Source organism: Schistocerca gregaria, chromosome 8 (assembly GCF_023897955.1).
Source record: "Schistocerca gregaria isolate iqSchGreg1 chromosome 8, iqSchGreg1.2, whole genome shotgun sequence".
Classification (NCBI taxonomy): domain Eukaryota; kingdom Metazoa; phylum Arthropoda; class Insecta; order Orthoptera; family Acrididae; genus Schistocerca; species Schistocerca gregaria.
Window position 1 is genome coordinate 16,782,862 of NC_064927.1, and position 22,148 is coordinate 16,805,009.

The 22,148-nt window shown below is 46.0% G+C and overlaps 9 non-coding genes across 9 annotated transcripts; all 9 read right to left on the bottom strand.

Moving 5' to 3' along the window:
* Positions 1–6,566: 6,566 nt before the first annotated feature.
* On the bottom strand, positions 6,567–6,639 carry Trnak-cuu (transfer RNA lysine (anticodon CUU)). Its single transcript has one exon. It is a non-coding gene; the product is annotated as a tRNA-Lys (tRNA).
* Positions 6,640–8,062: 1,423 nt separating this feature from the next.
* Positions 8,063–8,135, bottom strand: Trnak-cuu (transfer RNA lysine (anticodon CUU)). The gene has a single exon. It is a non-coding gene; the product is annotated as a tRNA-Lys (tRNA).
* Positions 8,136–9,565: 1,430 nt separating this feature from the next.
* Trnak-cuu (transfer RNA lysine (anticodon CUU)) lies at positions 9,566–9,641 on the bottom strand. The gene has a single exon. It is a non-coding gene; the product is annotated as a tRNA-Lys (tRNA).
* A 2,930-nt stretch (positions 9,642–12,571) lies between these two features.
* Positions 12,572–12,644, bottom strand: Trnak-cuu (transfer RNA lysine (anticodon CUU)). The gene has a single exon. It is a non-coding gene; the product is annotated as a tRNA-Lys (tRNA).
* Positions 12,645–14,077: 1,433 nt separating this feature from the next.
* Positions 14,078–14,150, bottom strand: Trnak-cuu (transfer RNA lysine (anticodon CUU)). The gene has a single exon. It is a non-coding gene; the product is annotated as a tRNA-Lys (tRNA).
* A 2,823-nt stretch (positions 14,151–16,973) lies between these two features.
* Trnak-cuu (transfer RNA lysine (anticodon CUU)) lies at positions 16,974–17,046 on the bottom strand. The gene has a single exon. It is a non-coding gene; the product is annotated as a tRNA-Lys (tRNA).
* Positions 17,047–18,489: 1,443 nt separating this feature from the next.
* Trnak-cuu (transfer RNA lysine (anticodon CUU)) lies at positions 18,490–18,562 on the bottom strand. The gene has a single exon. It is a non-coding gene; the product is annotated as a tRNA-Lys (tRNA).
* Positions 18,563–19,995: 1,433 nt separating this feature from the next.
* Positions 19,996–20,068, bottom strand: Trnak-cuu (transfer RNA lysine (anticodon CUU)). The gene has a single exon. It is a non-coding gene; the product is annotated as a tRNA-Lys (tRNA).
* A 1,433-nt stretch (positions 20,069–21,501) lies between these two features.
* On the bottom strand, positions 21,502–21,574 carry Trnak-cuu (transfer RNA lysine (anticodon CUU)). Its single transcript has one exon. It is a non-coding gene; the product is annotated as a tRNA-Lys (tRNA).
* Between the last annotated feature and the right edge of the window lie 574 nt (positions 21,575–22,148).

The following is a 22,148-nucleotide window of genomic DNA, read 5'->3' on the forward strand; positions in this document are numbered from 1 at the left end:
TCAGTTTGTTTCCTTCTTCATCGCTGTTTTTTGTTGTCACACTTAAAGCAAATAGGCTTCCTTGACAAAGAAACGTCAGAGGGCATTCCGAAACTGCCTCTTCTCTCTGAAAATGCTTAAAAAACAAACCATATTCGGTGAGAAGCAACTATTTATAATGGCTTCTTGAAAAATAAATTAATAAACGTTGAACTCAAAGAACGGCAATTCCGGTAAAAACGAAAATAATTTTTTTTTTTCCCCACGATTGTAAAGTAAGATAGTAGTGGTGAACACTCTCTTACGTTTGTCTTCTGTGTCCGCAGATATTTCTTGTTAATTCTTTTACATCAAGGTCTTGATTAAAAAATTTGCGTATGTTTCTTTATATTTACTAGTCTTCAGTAACATGTGATGCTCAGTTAGCAGATAGATCCAAAAATCCTCTTGGCTTTTCTCTTCCTTCGTGAAGAGGTAATGTACCGTTGCCGCTTTCAGCCAATTGACGGCGTTGCATTTCGTTTTAGGAAAGGGTACATCATCCGGTGTCAAAAAGTCCGCAGGCGTTATAGCGTTAGGTGACGTTCGAAGGATGAGTGCCAGCTTTCGTCGGACATTCAGCCAGATATCTTTAACCTTGTCACACACGAAACGATGTTCTTCGTTATCAATTAAACTACACGTTGCACACAAAGGCGAATCTGCTAAGTGGATCGTATGAAGTTTCGAGTTTGTTGCAACTTTCCTATTTACAACAAAGTACCATGTTGCTTTTAGATGAGTAGCTAAGTTACGGTTATGAATATTTCCCCATATCACTTTCCAGTTAGAACATGGATAGTTTTGTTCTATTTTGTTGTTCTTCTTTTCTCCCATCAATTTGCCATATATTTCTTTTACGTTTGTCATGTCTTTTTCCGGAATTCTTGAACGTAGGTAGCTATATTCTATTAAAAACCATCGTAAATGGTAAAGTCCGCTCGGTATGTGCTGCACATTAATGGGCGGAGAGAGGTCATCTGGAGCTATTTCAGATAGCAAGTGCGCGGCGATACAGCTGCCGGATTGTCTCCATTGTTGAAACGTATTGGAGATGTACAGAGCCTGCGACTTTTTAGTAACATTCGTTAAGTTTAAGCCGCCATTATTAGTGGCGAGCGTCAGAGTGTCATACTGGATTTTAAATATGTGGCCACGGCTCACAAAATAGCCTATTGCTGACATAATTTGTTTGGCGATGCCGGCGGGTATTGGCAGTATCTGGGCGACATAATTGACTTTGGAAGTAATAGAGACGTTCGCTAAAGACACTCTCTGAATTTCATTTAATTGTCGAATACTATGTGTCCGTACACTAGCTCGTATGGTAGTTAGTACTTGTCTATAGTTGGCCGCAATAGTTTGACGTATATTTTTTCGGAAATCAATGCCGAGACACTTCAAGGCTGTTAGCTCACGTAACTGACCGTGTGTGCGCATGCCAATGCCACGTCCGATATTGAATATGCCGGACTTGGTTTTGTTTAACCTCGCGGCTGACGCTCGTTCGTATTTTTCTATTATGTGCATTGCCGTCTCGACTTCCGCTACATTCATAACGAGAAACCCAACATCGTCCGCATAAGCTTTACATATTATTTTGTTTCCTCGTATTTGCAATCCTTGTAACCGCTGAGTCAAGGTAGCGAGCAAAGGTTCGATGGCCATGGCAAAAAGTGCCATGGACAACGGACAACCTTGCCTGACGGAACATGCGATCTCGACTGGCCGGCTAGGCTGTCCATTTATGATGATTCTGGAGGAGTTATTCGTTACCTAACGTCGTATGAGGTCGACGAATCTCGGCGGAAAACCCATTGCGCCTATCGTTTTCAGGAGGTAGGAGTGGCTGATCCTGTCGAAGGCTTTATCGAAATCTAACGACACGATGGCACATTTTAGTCGACATACTTCAGCTATTGAAATTAAGTCGCGGTAGTCGGACAGCGTCTGCTGAATTTTCCTACCCTTGCCCACGCTAGACTGATATGGGCCGGTGACGCTGGCCATTACATTTTTAAGTCTGTGGGCTAAGAGCCGCGAAAAAACTTTATAGTCACTGTTCAGCAGAGTGATTGGTCTCAAATTTCCAATTTTCTTGCCAGCCGATTTTTTTGCGATTAACACTATCCTACCTTCGCGAAAATCTTTCGGTATCTCCTTATTGAGGTTCAGAAGTTCATTACAGATGCATGTTATTCTATGTTTTATATGTTCCCAGAAGACTTGATAAAATTCTGCTGGTATGCCGTCAGCTCCAGGGGATTTATTTTTTGCACTTTGATAGACAGCATAGTGTACATCGTCTTCGGTCGCCTCCGCTATTAGAGCTTCCGCGTACGCGTTACCAACGCGTCCTTGCAGGTGGGTCAGTAAATCGTCCTGTGCTTTTTCGTCTACCTCTTTATGTGAAAACAAGTTGTCGAAATGGGTTAGTATTTCTGCTTTTATGTCGTTGTGCATTGTCAAGGTGGTTCCATTATCAGTTTTAAGCTCCGTCAGTATTTTGCGGAATCCTCGTTTAGTTTCACGAATCACATGATATACCGAAGTGGCTTCTTTTTGCGCCACAGTCTCTGCTCTTGACCTTATTTGGTATCCTTCAAGCTGTTGTCGCCTTAATGTCAGTATTTTTGCCTGGATTTTTTTAATTCTCCCATGGTTCCCAATAGCTGTAGCACCTTGCAGGTAGAGTTCTCGGAGACAATGAAAGTAAAATTCTATCGTTCTTTTCCGCCAAAAGCTCTTCTCCCGGGAGTAGTTGATGAAACATCTCCGGATCTGAGGTTTGGCGCATTTGAGCCACCAATCCAAAGTCGAGTGGTAAGAGACGAGTTTGGTCTCGCAGGCTCTCCAAGTGGTGAGAAAGGCTTCTCGACAGGCAGGATCTTTTAAGTGTGAAACATTAAGTTTCCATGGCCCTTTATATCGACAGGTTCCTTGTCGTTCCAAATTTAATGTGCATATATATGCAGCGTGGTCCTAAAAAACGGTTGGCCAAACTTCAGACTGCAGGATGCGGTGTTTCAGATTGGGTGAGACATATATTCGATCCAACCGGCTCGCTGAATGATTAGTGAGGTGGGTAAAGCCGGGTGCCGCGCCGTGCGTTTGCTCCCACGAATCAGTTAAACGGAGGTCGGTGACGATACGTTCCAGGTCCGGCGACTTGTTGTAGTTCGGAGTTTGGTCTTTGGCATGTATGACACTGTTAAAGTCGCCTCCAAGGATGGTATGGGTGCAGTGTACACCAAACAAAGGAACAATTCCCTCCTTAAAAAACTGTGCTCGTTGGCACCGATTGGTAGAACCAGATGGGGCATAGACATTAATAATCCTGGTGTTATAAAGCGTGCCGGCAATGCCTCTGCCGTTAGGCAGTTTTGTTACGTCTGTAATGACGACGCCCTCTTTGAAAAGAAATGCGGTACCCAAATCACATCCAATTCCAGGATTGACTATAGCATTATACCCCTGTATGAAGTCAAGTTCGATGTTTGTTACTTCTTGTAAAAACAAAATGTCCACATCAGCTGCATACAGGAAATCTTATAAATTTTGTAAATTAAATGGGCTACAAATTTTATTGATGTTCAGCGTAGCGATCTTATATGCCTGCAACGGAACTACGTTAGCCAAGACGGGAGTGTAATGAGGAAAAACTCTGGCAACATATCATTTCGAAAAAACATTAAGAAATCTGACACGAGAGACATGTGGACACAAGTCAGTAAAACCGTTCAGACTAGAAATATTCATGACTTGGGAAGGGATCAGTCGGCTTCTCCGTGTCTGGGACAGTATCCGTCGCGGCGATGACATTCAAGACGACGTCATCTCGTGGTGTGGCCATCGTGGTGACTGTAACGGTTCCTGTGGTGTCCATAATTTCGTCCTCCTTTATAGTGTCGTCGACATCGTCTGCCCACGGATTCGACAGCCCTGTCATCGTTTCGTCATTAAGTGGTGCACTATATTTAGGTGTTTGCTGGTGATTTTTATCTTCGGTTCGGGTAATTGCTACGTCATCGGAGGGCAGACTTGCAGAACCTGAGGTACTATCCAAGGACACAGGGTCTTCGTTAGGTGACTGCTGATTGCACTGCAAGTTCTCAGATGCAGATTGACGTATTTTGCCCCCTATTTGCTTCGCCTGTTCACGCAGTTGTGGTGCAGTCTGCTCTGCACCTTGACGCGCGATCCTCCGTTTTTTAGATTTCTTGGGAGATGCGTCTCGTGGTGGACTTTGGACGGTACCTGAAGAAGCCTCAGGTTGCAAAGTAGCACTACTCGAAGTGATTGACGCCTGGTCTGATTTCAGTGCACTTGACGGGCTGTGGTCAGTGCCTAAGGCAGCTGCAGGATTCGGAGGAGCACCACTAGAAACGGCTGGTTGCGAGTCCGTTTTCTGTGCACCTGATACGCTTTTGATACCTCCTAAAGAAGCTCCAGGATGCAGAGGAGCATTACCCGAAGCGACTGAGGTAGCGTCCGTATCCATTGCCTCATTGGGCGATTCCACGGCGACAAGGGCAGGAGCAGATATGTCTTCGCAGGAGGGTTGAGTGTCTACAGATGCTACACCTGAGTCGGTCGGTCGGTTGGTCGGTCGCTTGTGGGTCGGTATTCGTAGTAACTTTGGGGGGCGCAGTGGCACTTGCAAAACCGCGCGCTACGGCGACATATGTCACGGGCAGCGTTGACATAGCAGTGGGTCTGACGGCATCGCCGGCAGGCAGTTGCGCCACTCGCCTTTGAACACATTCTTCACGAACGTGGCCTGGTAAATTGCAGACAGTACACGTTTTCGGTTGGTCATCGTACATCACAACAGCTCTATATCCGCAGACGTTTATAAACGACGGAATGTGCTTCTGCAATTCGACTTTTAATTGGCGCACACCATTCAAAACAGGGAATTTGTGTACAGCAGACCACCGTTCGGCAATATTACTCAAAACTTTCCCGTATGGAGCAATAACAGCATTTATCTGGTCACTTGTAATTTCAAAGGGAAGTTCAAAGACTCGCACGGTCCGAATACCTAGACCAGCACGGGCAACGGTAACCTCCCCAACATTTCCGTCAGCATGTTTAAATTTCAGAATTCCACCACAAGATCCAACTATCCTTTCACACAATTCTGGACTGGCAAGTTTCACGAAAACCACACTGTTCATAATCGAGAAATGTATGCCGATAATATCATCAAGTCCTATTTTAACATCATCCTCTAACCACTGTTCAACATCAAATGACCTCGGTCGGACAAAGTTGCGATCAAACGTGAGTTTCAAAGTATCTTTTCGTTGCGGTTGCGACATCTCTTAATTCTTTTTCATGTCTACACAAATACTATAGACAGCGACGCGTTGCAGCAAGAGCAGAGACTTACCAAGCGGAGCCAACGCAGCACAGCACACACCACGGCACGTCCGACCTCCAGCGCAACCGCTGGCTGACTGAAATTCGACTTCTTCCTTTGTGGATGGAACTCACGACCCTTGGTTTACTAGTCCAGTGCTCTACCACTGAGCTAAAGAGGAGCGGCCTCAAAATTCGACTTCTTCCTTTGAGGACGGAACTCACGACCCTTGGTTTACTATCCATTAGGCCACACAGTCACTGACGACCAAGTGCAACTTTTATATGACTCATCTCGAAACGCTCACACCCCTGATAATTTGTGTTTTCGTTCTACACAGCCGCTGGCCTTGCTCTTTCCCACCCATTCGTTACATTCAACCTCTTACGTGACCGACCAAATATAGACTGGGAAACAAGACCACACACTTCGTGCATACGGAATCGAAGGCAGGGCGTGCCTCGCCGCATTTGCTACGATGGCCATTTGCTACTTCTGCAGAAGCGGCGGCGGCGGCGGCGGCGACGACGACGACGACGACGACGACGACCGCGAGAGGCTCTGACATATGTGAGAAATACATCTATAAAATGTAATTCAGACTGCCTCGTCCCACCTTATGCTGAACCGCTTTGGCAAAGTCTTTATCTGCGCCATTCGCCTTAATCACATCTGAGAGTAATTCTTAATAAAAGGCATGTCGCTAATTGTTCGTCATCACAGATACTGTTTGCTATACGGCCACGACGCGCAACTGATTTCCAAAATTCGACTTTTTTCTTTGAGGATGGAACTCACGTCCCTTGGTTTACTAGTCCAGTGCTCTACCACTGAGCTAAAGAGGCGCGGCCTAGCGGTACTTTTGCGTACTTCGTCCTTACGGTCGTCTGGATCATCAGACTTCAGCTGACAACACTTCATATTACCGACTAATATTTGCAGCTATGGCGACCCATTACTGCTTGGCTACACATCTGACACGTAACCGATGTCCTCTCCAAACAACAACACTTGCATTTCAGAACATGTCTTTCACACATGTCTACAAAATCACCTTCACCTTCAAATACAGTTTCCTTGCGACTGACAGAGACATAGGCAAAGTGTAAAGTTGCTATTTCCATTACATCACGTTAATCAGAAAAACGGTAATTTACATCTGCAGCGGAACATAATTCCGTTTCGCCCAGCGTGGGGCTCGAACCCACGACACTGAGATTAAGGGTCTCATGCTCTACCGACTGAGCTAGCCGGGCTGCTTCGGTGAATACTTGCCGGGCAGCACGTCACACAGTACTCGTTTGGGTTGGGTGGTCCCATACAGAATCTCTCCATGCTGCCTAATGTTTTCCTAACGTCACACTCGTCACGTACTTCACTTTTATTTCATAATCATTTCTGAGAGGTAAGGAATTGCATGACAACCTGCAGAGCTAGTGGCATCAAAATTAACACTCATACTTGATGTGACTCAAAAGGCGAACGAGTTACTTTCCGATGTTGTTTTAGATGTGCAAGTGCCAGTGGAAACTCGCGGTGACGTCACTCTGCCGACCACTTCGCTAGTTAACACCGGTCTTGTAGTGTGTGTTTCAAGCTCAAGAGCATCTCCAAGCAGAAAATGGTCAACAGCAACATTCAGACGGTTTCGTACTGCTCAAGTGCTACATTAAAACGGTATGTTTCTTTTTCAGAACTGATAAAACACGAGCGTGACAGCATTCGAACCTGTAATCTTCAGATCCGAAGTCCGACACCTTATCCATTAGGCCACACAGTCACTGACGACCAAGTGCAACTTGTATATGACTCATCTCGAAACGCTCACACCCCTGATAATTTGTGTTTTCGTTCTACACAGCCGCTGCCCTTGCTCTTTCCCACCCATTCGTTACATTCAACCTCTTATGTGACCGAACAAATATAGACTGGGAAACAAGACCACACACATTGTGCATACGGAATCGAAGGCAGGGAGTGCCTCGCGCATTTGCCACGATGGCCATTTGCTACTTCTGCAGAAGCTGCGGTGACGACGACGACGACCGCGAGAGGCTCTGACATATGTGAGAAATACATCTATAAAATGTAATTCAGACTGCCTCGTCCCACCTTATGCTGAACCGCTTTGGCAAAGGCTTTATCTGCGCCATTCCCCTTAATCACATCTGAGAGTAATTCTTAATAAAAGGCATGTCGCTAATTGTTCGTCATCACAGATACTGTTTGCTATACGGCCACGACGCGCAACTGATTTCCAAAATTCGACTTCTTCCTTTGAGGATGGAACTCACGACCCTTGGTTTACTAGTCCAGTGCTCTACCACTGAGCTAAAGAGGCGCGGCCTAGCGGTACTTTTGTGTACTTCGTCCTTACGGTCGTCTGGATCATCAGACTTCAGCTGACAACACTACATATTACCAACTAATATTTGCAGCTATGGCGACCCATTACTGCTTGGCTACACGTCTGACACGTAACCGATGTCCTCTCCAAACAACAACATTTGCATTTCAGAACATGTCTTTCACACATGTCTACAAAATCACCTTCACCTTCAAATACAGTTTCCTTGCGACTGACAGAGACGTAGGCAAAGTTTAAAGTTGCTATTTCCATTACATCACGTTAATCAGAAAAACGGTAATTTACATCTGCAGCGGAACAAAATTCCGTTTCGCCCAGCGTGGGGCTCCAACTCACGACACTGAGATTAAGGGTCTCACGCTCTACCGACTGAGCTAGCCGGGCTGCTTCGGCAAATACTTGCCGGGCAGCACGTCACACAGTACTCGTTTGGGTTGGGTGGTCCCATACAGAATCTCTCCATGCTGCCTAATGTTTTCCTAACGTCACACTCGTCACGTACTTCACTTTTATTTCATAATCATTTCTGAGAGGTAAGGAATTGCATGACAACCTGCAGAGCTAGTGGCGTCAAAATTAACACTCATACTTGATGTGACTCAAAAGGCGAACGAGTTACTTTCCGACGTTGTTTTAGATGTGCAAGTGCCAGTGGAAACTCGCGGTGACGGCACTCTGCCGACCATTTCGCTAGTTAACACCGGTCTTGTAGTGTGTGTTTCAAGCTCAAGAGCATCTCCAAGCAGAAAATGGTCAACAGCAACATTCAGACGGTTTTGTACTGCTCAAATGCTACATTAAAACGGTATGTTTCTTTTTCAGAACTGATAAAACACGAGCGTGACAGCATTCGAACCTGTAATCTTCAGATCCGAAGTCCGACGCCCTATCCATTAGGCCACACAGTCACTGACGACCAAGTGCAACTTGTATATGACTCATCTCGAAACGCTCACACCCCTGATAATTTGTGTTTTCGTTCTACACAGCCGCTGCCCTTGCTCTTTCCCACCCATTCGTTACATTCAACCTCTTACGTGACCGACCAAATATAGACTGGGAAACAAGACCACACACTTTGTGGATACGGAATCGAAGGCAGGGAGTGTCTCGCCACATTTGCCACGATGGCCATTTGCTACTTCTGCAGAAGCGGCGGCGGCGACGACGACGACGACGACTGCGAGAGGCTCTGACATATGTGAGAAATACATCTATAAAATGTAATTCAGACTGCCTCGTCCCACCTTATGCTGAACCGCTTTGGCAAAGGCTTTATCTGCTCCATTCGCCTTAATCACATCTGAGAGTAATTCTTAATAAAAGGCATGTCGCTAATTGTTCGTCATCACAGATACTGTTTGCTATACGGCCACGACGCGCAACTGATTTCCAAAATTCGACTTCTTCCTTCTATGATGGCACTCACGACCCTTGGTTTACTAGTCCAGTGCTCTACCACTGAGGTAAAGAGGCGCGGCCTGGCGGTACTTTTGCGTAATTCGTCGTTACGGTCGTCTGGATCATCAGACTTCAGCTGACAACACTTCATATTACCGACTAATATTTGCAGCTATGGCGACCCATTACTGCTTGGCTACACATCTGACACGTAACCGATGTCCTCTCCAAACAACAACACTTGCATTTCAGAACATGTCTTTCACACATGTCTACAAAATCACCTTCACCTTCAAATACAGTTTCCTTGCGACTGACAGAGACGTAGGCAAAGTTTAAAGTTGCTATTTCCATTACATCACGTTAATCAGAGAAACGGTAATTTACATCTGCAGCGGAACAAAACTCCGTTTCGCACAGCGTGGGGCTCGAACCCACGACCCTGAGATTAAGAGTCTCATGCTCTACCGACTGAGATAGCCGGACCGCTTCGGTGAATACTTGCCGGGCAGCACGTCACACAGTACTCGTTTGGGTTGGGTGGTCCCATACAGAATCTCTCCATGCTGCCTAATGTTTTCCTAACGTCACACTCGTCACGTACTTCACTTTTATTCCATAATCATTTCTGAGAGTTAAGGAATTGCATGACAACCTGCAGAGCTTGTGGCATCAAAATTAACACTCATACTTGATGTGACTCAAAAGGCGAACGAGTTACTTTCCGACGTTGTTTTAGATGTGCAAGTGCCAGTGGAAACTCGCGGTGACGGCACTCTGCCGACCATTTCGCTAGTTAACACCGGTCTTGTAGTGTGTGTTTCAAGCTCAAGAGCATCTCCAAGCAGAAAATGGTCAACAGCAACATTCAGACGGTTTCGTACTGCTCAAATGCTACATTAAAACGGAATGTTTCTTTTTCAGAACTGATAAAACACGAGCGTGACAGCATTTGAACCTGTAATTTTCAGATCCGAAGCCCGACGCCTTATCCATTAGGCCACACAGTCACTGACGACCAAGTGCAACTTGTATATGACTCATCTCGAAACGCTCACACCCCTGATAATTTGTGTTCTCGTTCTACACAGCCGCTGCCCTTGCTCTTTCCCACCCATTCGTTACATTCAACCTCTTACGTGACCGACCAAATATAGACTGGGAAACAAGACCACACACTTTGTGCATACGGAATCGAAGGCAGGGCGTGCCTCGCCGCATTTGCCACGATGGCCATTTGCTACTTCTGCAGAAGCGGCGACGTCGACTACGACGACGACGACGACGACGACGACTGCGAGAGGCATTGACATATGTGAGAAATGCATCTATAAAATGTAATTCAGACTGCCTCGTCCCACCTTATGCTGAACCGCTTTGGCAAAGGCTTTATCTGCGCCATTCGCCTTAATCACATCTGAGAGTAATTCTTACTAAAAGGCATGTCGCTAATTGTTGGTCATCACAGATACTGTTTGCTATACGGCCACGACGCGCAACTGATTTCCAAAATTCGACTTTTTCCTTTTAGGATGGAACTCACGACCCTTGGTTTACTAGTCCAGTGCTCTACCACTGAGCTAAAGAGGCGCGGCCTAGCGGTACTTTTGCGTACTTCGTCCTTACGGGCGTCTGGATCATCAGACTTCAGCTGACAACACTTCATATTACCGACTAATATTTGCAGCTATAGCGACCCATTACTGCTTGGCTACACATCTGACACGTAACCGATGTCCTCTCCAAACAACAACACTTGCATTTCAGAACATGTCTTTCACACATGTCTACAAAATCACCTTCACCTTCAAATACAGTTTCCTTGCGACTGACAGAGACGTAGGCAAAGTTTAAAGTTGCTATTTCCATTACATCACGTTAATCAGAAAAACGGTAATTTACATCTGCAGCGGAACAAAATTCCGTTTCCCCCAGCGTGGGGCTCGAACCCACAACCCTGCTGTACCGACTGAGCTAGCCAGGCTGCTTCGGTGAGTACTTGCCGGGCAGCACGTCACACAGTACTCGTTTGGGTTGGGTGGTCCCATACAGAATCTCTCCATGCTGCCTAATGTTTTCCTAACGTCACACTCGTCACGTACTTCACTTTTATTTCATAATCATTTCTGAGAGGTAAGGAATTGCATGACAACCTGCAGAGCTAGTGGCGTCAAAATTAACACTCATACTTGATGTGACTCAAAAGGCGAACGAGTTACTTTCCGACGTTGTTTTAGATGTGGAAGTGCCAGTGGAAACTCGCGGTGACGGCACTCTGCCGACCATTTCGCTAGTTAACACCGGTCTTGTAGTGTGTGTTTCAAGCTCAAGAGCATCTCCAAGCAGAAAATGGTCAACAGCAACATTCAGACGGTTTCGTACTGCTCAAATCCTTCATTAAAACGGTATGGTGCTTTTTCAGAACTGATAAAACACGAGCGTGACAGGATTCGAAACTGTAATCATCAGATCCGAAGTCCGACGCTTTATCCATTAGGCCACACAATCACTGACGACTAAGTGCAACTTGTATATGACTCATATCGAAAAGCTCACACCCCTGATAATTTGTGTTTTCGTTCTACACAGCCGCTGCCCTTGCTCTTTTCCACCCATTCGTTACATTCAACCTCTTACGTGACCGACCAAATATAGACTGGGAAACAAGACCACACACTTTGTGCATACGGAATCGAAGGCAGGGCGTGCCTCGCCGCATTTGCCACGATGGCCATTTGCTACTTCTGCAGAAGCGGCGGCGGCGACGACGCGACGACGACGACGACCGCGAGAGGCTCTGACATATGTGAGAAATACATCTATAAAATGTAATTCAGACTGCCTCGTCCCACCTTATGCTGAACCGCTTTGGCAAAGGCTTTATCTGCGCCATTCGCCTTAATCACATCTGAGAGTAATTCTTAATAAAAGGCATGTCGCTAATTGTTCGTCATCACAGATACTGTTTGCTATACGGCCACGACGCGCAACTGATTTCCAAAATTCGACTTCTTCCTTTGAGGATGGAACTCACGACCCTTGGTTTACTAGTCCAGTGCTCTACCACTGAGCTAAAGAGGCGCGGCCTAGCGGTACATTTGCGTACTTCGTCCTTACGGTCGTCTGGATCATCAGACTTCAGCTGACAACACTTCATATTACCGACTAATATTTGCAGCTATGGCGACCCATTACTGCTTGGCTACACATCTGACACGTAACCGATGTCCTCTCCAAACAACAACACTTGCATTTCAGAACATGTCTTTCACACATGTCTACAAAATCACCTTCACCTTCAAATACAGTTTCCTTGCGACTGACAGAGACGTAGGCAGAGTTTAAAGTTGCTATTTCCATTACATCACGTTAATCAGAAAAACGGTAATTTACATCTGCAGTGGAACAAAATTCCGTTTCGCACAGCGTGGGGCTCGAACCCACGACCCTGAGATTAAGAGTCTTATGCTCTTCCGACTGAGCTAGCCGGGCTGCTTCGGTGAATACTTGCCGGGCAGCACGTCACACAGTACTCGTTTGGGTTGGGTGGTCCCATACAGAATCTCTCCATGCTGCCTAATGTTTTCCTAACGTCACACTCGTCACGTACTTCACTTTTATTTCATAATCATTTCTGAGAGGTAAGGAATTGCATGACAACCTGCAGAGCTAGTGGCGTCAAAATTAACACTCATACTTGATGTGACTCAAAAGGCGAACGAGTTACTTTCCGACGTTGTTTTAGATGTGCAAGTGCCAGTGGAAACTCGCGGTGACGGCACTCTGCCGACCATTTCGCTAGTTAACACCGGTCTTGTAGTGTGTGTTTCAAGCTCAAGAGCATCTCCAAGCAGAAAATGGTCAACAGCAACATTCAGACGGTTTCTCACTGCTCAAATCCTTCATTAAAACGGTATGGTGCTTTTTCAGAACTGATAAAACACGAGCGTGACAGGATTCGAAACTGTACTCTTCAGATCCGAAGTCCGACGCTTTATCCATTAGGCCACACAATCACTGACGACTAAGTGCAACTTGTATATGACTCATCTCGAAACGCTCACACCCCTGATAATTTGTGTTTTCGTTCTACACAGCCGCTGCCCTTGCTCTTTTCCACCCATTCGTTACATTCAACCTCTTACGTGACCGACCAAATATAGACTGGGAAACAAGACCACACACTTTGTGCATACGGAATCGAAGGCAGGGCGTGCCTCGCCGCATTTGCCACGATGGCCATTTGCTACTTCTGCAGAAGCGGCGGCGTCGACAACGACGACGACGACGACCGCGAGAAGCTCTGACATATGTGAGAAATACATCTATAAAATGTAATTCAGACTGCCTCGTCCCACCTTATGCTGAACCGCTTTGGCAAAGGCTTTATCTGCGCCATTCGCCTTAATCACATCTGAGAGTAATTCTTAATAAAAGGCATGTCGCTAATTGTTCGTCATCACAGATACTGTGTGCTATACGGCCACGACGCTCAACTGATTTCCAAAATTCGACTTCTTCCTTTGTGGATGGAACTCACGACCCTTGGTTTACTAGTCCAGTGCTCTACCACTGAGCTAAACAAGCGCGGCCTAGCGGTACAATTGCGTAATTCGTCCTTACGGTCGTCTGGATCATCAGACTTCAGCTGACAACACTTCATATTACCGACTAATATTTGCAGCTATGGCGACCCATTACTGCTTGGCTACACATCTGACACGTAACCAATGTCCTCTCCAAACAACAACACTTGCATTTCAGAACATGTCTTTCACACATGTCTACAAAATCACCTTCACCTTCAAATACAGTTTCCTTGCGACTGACAGAGACGTAGGCAAAGTGTAAAGTTGCTATTTCCATTACATCACGTTAATCAGAAAAACGGTAATTTACATCTGTAGCGGAACAAAATTCCGTTTCGCCCAGCGTGGGGCTCGAACCCACGACACTGAGATTAAGGGTCTCATGCTCTACCGACTGAGCTAGCCGGGATGCTTCGGTGAATACTTGCCGGGCAGCACGTCACACAGTACTCGTTTGGGTTGGGTGGTCCCATACAGAATCTCTCCATGCTGTCTAATGTTTTCCTAACGTCACACTCGTCACGTACTTCACTTTTATTTCATAATCATTTCTGAGAGGTAAAGGAGTTGCAATGACAACCTGCAGAGCTAGTGGCGTCAAAATTAACACTCATACTTGATGTGACTCAAAAGGCGAACGAGTTACTTTCCGACGTTGTTTTAGATGTGCAAGTGCCAGTGGAAAGTCGCGGTGACGGCACTCTGCCGACCATTTCGCTAGTTAACACCGGTCTTGTAGTGTGTGTTTGAAGCTCAAGAGCATCTCCAAGCAGAAAATGGTCAACAGCAACATTCAGACGGTTTTGTACTGCTCAAATGCTACATTAAAACGGTATGTTTCTTTTTCAGAACTGATAAAACACGAGCGTGACAGCATTCGAACCTGTAATCTTCAGATCCGAAGTCCGACGCCTTATCCATTAGGCCACACAGTCACTGACGACCAAGTGCAACTTGTATATGACTCATCTCTAAACGCTCACACTCCTGATAATTTGTGTTTTCGTTCTACACAGCCGCTGCCCTTGCTCTTTCCCACCCGTTCGTTACATTCAACCTCTTACGTGACCGACCAAATATAGACTGGGAAACAAGACCACACACTTTGTGCATACGGAATCGAAGGCAGGGAGTGCCTCGCCGCATTTGCCACGATGGCCATTTGCTACTTCTGCAGAAGCGGCGGCGTCGACGACGACGACGACGACGACGACGACGACGACGACGACCGCGAGAGGCTCTGACATATGTGAGAAATACATCTATAAAATGTAATTCAGACTGCCTCGTCCCACCTTATGCTGTACCGCTTTGCAAAGGCTTTATCTGCGCCATTCGCCTTAATCACATCTGAGAGTAATTCTTAATAAAAGGCATGTCGCTAATTGTTCGTCATCACAGATACTGTTTGCCATACGGCCACGACGCGCAACTGATTTCCAAAATTCGACTTCTTCCTTTGAGGATGGAACTCACGACCCTTGGTTTACTAGTCCAGTGCTCTACCACTGAGCTCAAGAGGCGCTGCCTAGCGCTACATTTGCGTAATTCGTCCTTACGGTAGTCTGGATCATCAGACTTCAGCTGACAACACTTCATATTACCGGCTAATATTTGCAGCTATGGCGACCCATTACTGCTTGGCTACACATCTGACACGTAACCGATGTCCTCTCCAAACAACAACACTTGCATTTCAGAACATGTCTTTCACACATGTCTACAAAATCACCTTCACCTTCAAATACAGTTTCCTTGCGACTGACAGAGACGTAGGCAAAGTTTAAAGTTGCTATTTCCATTACATCACGTTAATCAGAAAAACGGTAATTTACATCTGCAGCGGAACAAAATTCCGTTTCGCCCAGCGTGGGGCTGGCTGCCTAATGTTTTCCTAACGTCACACTCGTTACGTACTTCACTTTTATTTCATAATCATTTCTGAGAGGTAAGGAATTGCATGACAACCTGCAGAGCTAGTGGCGTCAAAATTAACACTCATACTTGATGTGACTCAAAAGGCGAACGAGTTACTTTCCGACGTTGTTTTAGATGTGCAAGTGCCAGTGGAAACTCGCGGTGACGGCACTCTGCCGACCATTTCGCTAGTTAACACCGGTCTTGTAGTGTGTGTTTCAAGCTCAAGAGCATCTCCAAGCAGAAAATGGTGAACAGCAACATTCAGACGGTTTCTCACTGCTCAAATCCTTCATTAAAACGGTATGGTGCTTTTTCACAACTGATAAAACACGAGCGTGACAGGATTCGAAACTGTAATCTTCAGATCCGAAGTCCGACGCTTTATCCATTAGGCCACACAATCACAGACGACTAAGTGCAACTTGTATATGACTCATCTCGAAACGCTCACACCCCTGATAATTTGTGTTTTCGTTCTACACAGCCGCTGCCCTTGCTCTTTTCCACCCATTCGTTACATTCAACCTCTTACGTGACCGACCAAATATAGACTGGGAAACAAGACCACACACTTTGTGCATACGGAATCGAAGGCAGGGCGTGCCTCGCCGCATTTGCCACGATGGCCATTTGCTACTTCTGCAGAAGCGGCGGCGTCGACAACGACGACGACGACGACCGCGAGAAGCTCTGACATATGTGAGAAATACATCTATAAAATGTAATTCAGACTGCCTCGTCCCACCTTATGCTGAACCGCTTTGGCAAAGGCTTTATCTGCGCCATTCGCCTTAATCACATCTGAGAGTAATTCTTAATAAAAGGCATGTCGCTAATTGTTCGTCATCACAGATACTGTGTGCTATACGGCCACGACGCTCAACTGATTTCCAAAATTCGACTTCTTCCTTTGAGGATGGAACTCACGACCCTTGGTTTACTAGTCCAGTGCTCTACCACTGAGCTAAACAAGCGCGGCCTAGCGGTACAATTGCGTAATTCGTCCTTACGGTCGTCTGGATCATCAGACTTCAGCTGACAACACTTCATATTACCGACTAATATTTGCAGCTATGGCGACCCATTACTGCTTGGCTACACATCTGACACGTAACCGATGTCCTCTCCAAACAACAACACTTGCATTTCAGAACATGTCTTTCACACATGTCTACAAAATCACCTTCACCTTCAAATACAGTTTCCTTGCGACTGACAGAGACGTAGGCAAAGTGTAAAGTTGCTATTTCCATTACATCACGTTAATCAGAAAAACGGTAATTTACATCTGTAGCGGAACAAAATTCCGTTTCGCCCAGCGTGGGGCTCGAACCCACGACACTGAGATTAAGGGTCTCATGCTCTACCGACTGAGCTAGCCGGGATGCTTCGGTGAATACTTGCCGGGCAGCACGTCACACAGTACTCGTTTGGGTTGGGTGGTCCCATACAGAATCTCTCCATGCTGTCTAATGTTTTCCTAACGTCACACTCGTCACGTACTTCACTTTTATTTCATAATCATTTCTGAGAGGTAAAGGAGTTGCAATGACAACCTGCAGAGCTAGTGGCGTCAAAATTAACACTCATACTTGATGTGACTCAAAAGGCGAACGAGTTACTTTCCGACGTTGTTTTAGATGTGCAAGTGCCAGTGGAAAGTCGCGGTGACGGCACTCTGCCGACCATTTCGCTAGTTAACACCGGTCTTGTAGTGTGTGTTTGAAGCTCAAGAGCATCTCCAAGCAGAAAATGGTCAACAGCAACATTCAGACGGTTTTGTACTGCTCAAATGCTACATTAAAACGGTACGTTTCTTTTTCAGAACTGATAAAACACGAGCGTGACAGCATTCGAACCTGTAATCTTCAGATCCGAAGTCCGACGCCTTATCCATTAGGCCACACAGTCACTGACGACCAAGTGCAACTTGTATATGACTCATCTCTAAACGCTCACATTCCTGATAATTTGTGTTTTCGTTCTACACAGCCGCTGCCCTTGCTCTTTCCCACCCGTTCGTTACATTCAACCTCTTACGTGACCGACCAAATATAGACTGGGAAACAAGACCACACACTTTGTGCATACGGAATCGAAGGCAGGGAGTGCCTCGCCGCATTTGCCACGATGGCCATTTGCTACTTCTGCAGAAGCGGCGGCGTCGACGACGACGACGACGACGACGACGACGACCGCGAGAGGCTCTGACATATGTGAGAAATACATCTATAAAATGTAATTCAGACTGCCTCGTCCCACCTTATGCTGTACCGCTTTGCAAAGGCTTTATCTGCGCCATTCGCCTTAATCACATCTGAGAGTAATTCTTAATAAAAGGCATGTCGCTAATTGTTCGTCATCACAGATACTGTTTGCTATACGGCCACGACGCGCAACTGATTTCCAAAATTCGACTTCTTCCTTTAAGGATGAAACTCACGACTTTTGGTTTACTTGTCCAGTGCTCTACCACCGAGCTAAAGAGGCGCGGCCTAGCGGTACTTTTGCGTACTTCGTCCTTACGGTAGTCTGGATCATCAGACTTCAGCTGACAACACTTCATATTACCGACTAATATTTGCAGCTATGGCGACCCATTACTGCTTGGCTACACATCTGACACGTAACCGATGTCCTCTCCAAACAACAACACATGCATTTCAGAACATGTCTTTCACACATGTCTACAAAATCACCTTCACCTTCAAATACAGTTTCCTTGCGACTGACAGAGACGCAGGCAAAGTTTAAAGTTGCTATTTCCATTACATCACGTTAATCAGAAAAACGGTAATTTACATCTGCAGCAAAACAAAATTCCGTTTCGCACAGCGTGGGGCTCGAACCCACGACCATGAGATTAAGAGTCTCATGCTCTACCGACTGAGCTAGCCGGGCTGCTTCGGTGAATACTTGCCGGGCAGCACGTCACACAGTACTCGTTTGGGTAGGCTGGTCCCATACAGAATCTCTCCATGCTGCCTAATGTTTTCCTAACGTCACACTCGTCACGTACTTCACTTTTATTTCATAATCATTTCTGAGAGGTAAGGTATTGCATGACAACCTGCAGAGCTAGTGGCGTCAAAATTAACACTCATACTTGATGTGACTCAAAAGGCGAACGAGTTACTTTCCGATGTTGTTTTAGATGTGCAAGTGCCAGTGGATACTCGCGGTGACGGCACTCTGCCGACCATTTCGCTAGTTAACACCGGTCTTGTAGTGTGTGTTTCAAGCTCAAGAGCATCTCCAAGCAGAAAATGGTCAACAGCAACATTCAGACGGCTTCGTACTGCTCAAATGCTACATTAAAACGGTATGTTTCTTTTTCAGAACTGATAAAACACGAGCGTGACAGCATTCGAACCTGTAATCTTCAGATACGAAGTCCGATGCCTTATCCATTAGGCCACACAGTCACTGACGACCAAGTGCAACATGTACATGACTCATCTCGAAACGCTCACACCCCTGATAATTTGTGTTTTCGTTCTACACAGCCGCTGCCCTTGCTCTTTCCCACCCATTCGTTACATTTAACCTCTTACGTGACCGACCAAATATAGCCTGGGAAACAAGACCACACACTTTGTGCATACGGAATCGAAGGCAGGGCGTGCCTCGCCGCATTTGCCACGATGGCCATTTGCTACTTCTGCAGAAGCGGCGGCGTCGACTACGACGACGACGACGACCGCGAGAGGCTCTGACATATGTGAGAAATACATCTATAAAATGTAATTCAGACTGCCTCGTCCCACCTTATGCTGAACCGCTTTGGCAAATGCTTTATCTGCGCCATTCGCCTTAATCACATCTGAGAGTAATTCTTAATAAAAGGCATGTCGCTAATTGTTCGTCATCACAGATACTGTTTGCTATACGGCCAAGACGCGCAACTGATTTCCAAAATTCGACTTCTTCCTTTGAGGATGGAACTGACGACCCTTGGTTTACTAGTCCAGTGCTCTACCACTGAGCTAAAGAGGCGCGGCCTAGCGGTACTTTTGCATACTTCGTCCTTACGGTAGTCTGGATCATCAGACTTCAGCTGACAACACTTCATATTACCGACTAATATTTGCAGCTATGGCGACCCATTACTGCTTGGCTACACATCTGACACGTAACCGATGTCCTCTCCAAACAACAACACATGCATTTCAGAACATGTCTTTCACACATGTCTACAAAATCACCTTCAACTTCAAATACAGTTTCCTTGCGACTGACAGAGACGCAGGCAAAGTTTAAAGTTGCTATTTCCATTACATCACGTTAATCAGAAAAACGGTAATTTACATCTGCAGCAAAACAAAATTCCGTTTCGCACAGCGTGGGGCTCGAACCCACGACCATGAGATTAAGAGTCTCATGCTCTACCGACTGAGCTAGCCGGGCTGCTTCGGTGAATACTTGCCGGGCAGCACGTCACACAGTACTCGTTTGGGTAGGCTGGTCCCATACAGAATCTCTCCATGCTGCCTAATGTTTTCCTAACGTCACACTCGTCACGTACTTCACTTTTATTTCATAATCATTTCTGAGAGGTAAGGTATTGCATGACAACCTGCAGAGCTAGTGGCGTCAAAATTAACACTCATACTTGATGTGACTCAAAAGGCGAACGAGTTACTTTCCGATGTTGTTTTAGATGTGCAAGTGCCAGTGGAAACTCGCGGTGACGGCACTCTGCCGACCATTTCGCTAGTTAACACCGGTCTTGTAGTGTGTGTTTCAAGCTCAAGAGCATCTCCAAGCAGAAAATGGTCAACAGCAACATTCAGACGGCTTCGTACTGCTCAAATGCTACATTAAAACGGTATGTTTCTTTTTCAGAACTGATAAAACACGAGCGTGACAGCATTCGAACCTGTAATCTTCAGATCCGAAGTCCGATGCCTTATCCATTAGGCCACACAGTCACTGACGACCAAGTGCAACATGTATATGACTCATCTCGAAACGCTCACACCCCTGATAATTTGTGTTTTCGTTCTACACAGCCGCTGCCCTTGCTCTTTCCCACCCATTCGTTACATTTAACCTCTTACGTGACGGACCAAATATAGCCTGGGAAACAAGACCACACACTTTGTGCATACGGAATCGAAGGCAGGGCGTGCCTCACCGCATTTGCCACGATGGCCATTTGCTACTTCTGCAGAAGCGGCGGCGTCGACTACGACGACGACGACGACCGCGAGAGGCTCTGACATATGTGAGAAATACATCTATAAAATGTAATTCAGACTGCCTCGTCCCACCTTATGCTGAACCGCTTTGGCAAATGCTTTATCTGCGCCATTCGCCTTAATCACATCTGAGAGTAATTCTTAATAAAAGGCATGTCGCTAATTGTTCGTCATCACAGATACTGTTTGCTATACGGCCAAGACGCGCAACTGATTTCCAAAATTCGACTTCTTCCTTTGAGGATGGTACTGACGACTCTTGGTTTACTAGTCCAGTGCTCTACCACTGAGCTAAAGAGGCGCGGCCTAGCGGTACTTTTGCGTACTTCGTCCTTACGGTAGTCTGGATCATCAGACTTCAGCTGACAACACTTCATATTACCGACTAATATTTGCAGCTATGGCGACCCATTACTGCTTGGCTACACATCTGACACGTAACCGATGTCCTCTCCAAACAACAACACTTGCATTTCAGAACATGTCTTTCACACATGTCTACAAAATCACCTTCACCTTCAAATACAGTTTCCTTGCGACTGACAGAGACGTAGACAAAGTTTAAAGTTGCTATTTCCATTACATCACGTTAATCAGAAAAACGGTAATTTACATCTGCAGCGGAACAAAATTCCGTTTCGCCCAGCGTGGGGCTCGAACCCACGACCCTGAGATTAAGAGTCGCATGCTCTACCGACTGAGCTAGCCGGGCTGCTTCGGTGAATACTTGCCGGGCAGCACGTCACACAGTACTCGTTTGGGTTGGGTGGTCCCATACAGAATCTCTCCATGCTGCCTAATGTTTTCCTAACGTCACACTCGTCACGTACTTCACTTTTATTTCATAATCATTTCTGAGAGGTAAGGAATTGCATGACAACCTGCAGAGCTAGTGGCGTCAAAATTAACACTCATACTTGATGTGACTCAAAAGGCGAACGAGTTACTTTCCGACGTTGTTTTAGATGTGCAAGTGCCAGTGGAAACTCGCGGTGACGGCACTCTGCCGACCATTTCGCTAGTTAACACCGGTCTTGTAGTGTGTGTTTCAAGCTCAAGAGCATCTCCAAGCTGAAAATGGTCAACAGCAACATTCAGACGGTTTCGTACTGCTCAAATGCTACATTAAAACGGTATGTTTCTTTTTCAGAACTGATAAAACACGAGCGTGACAGCATTCGAACCTGTAATCTTCAGATCCGAAGTCCGACGCCTTATCCATTTTTTTTTTTTTTTTTTTTTTTGGGTCTCCCATCACCCCTTTTAGCCCATCCTTGCGCTCTCCA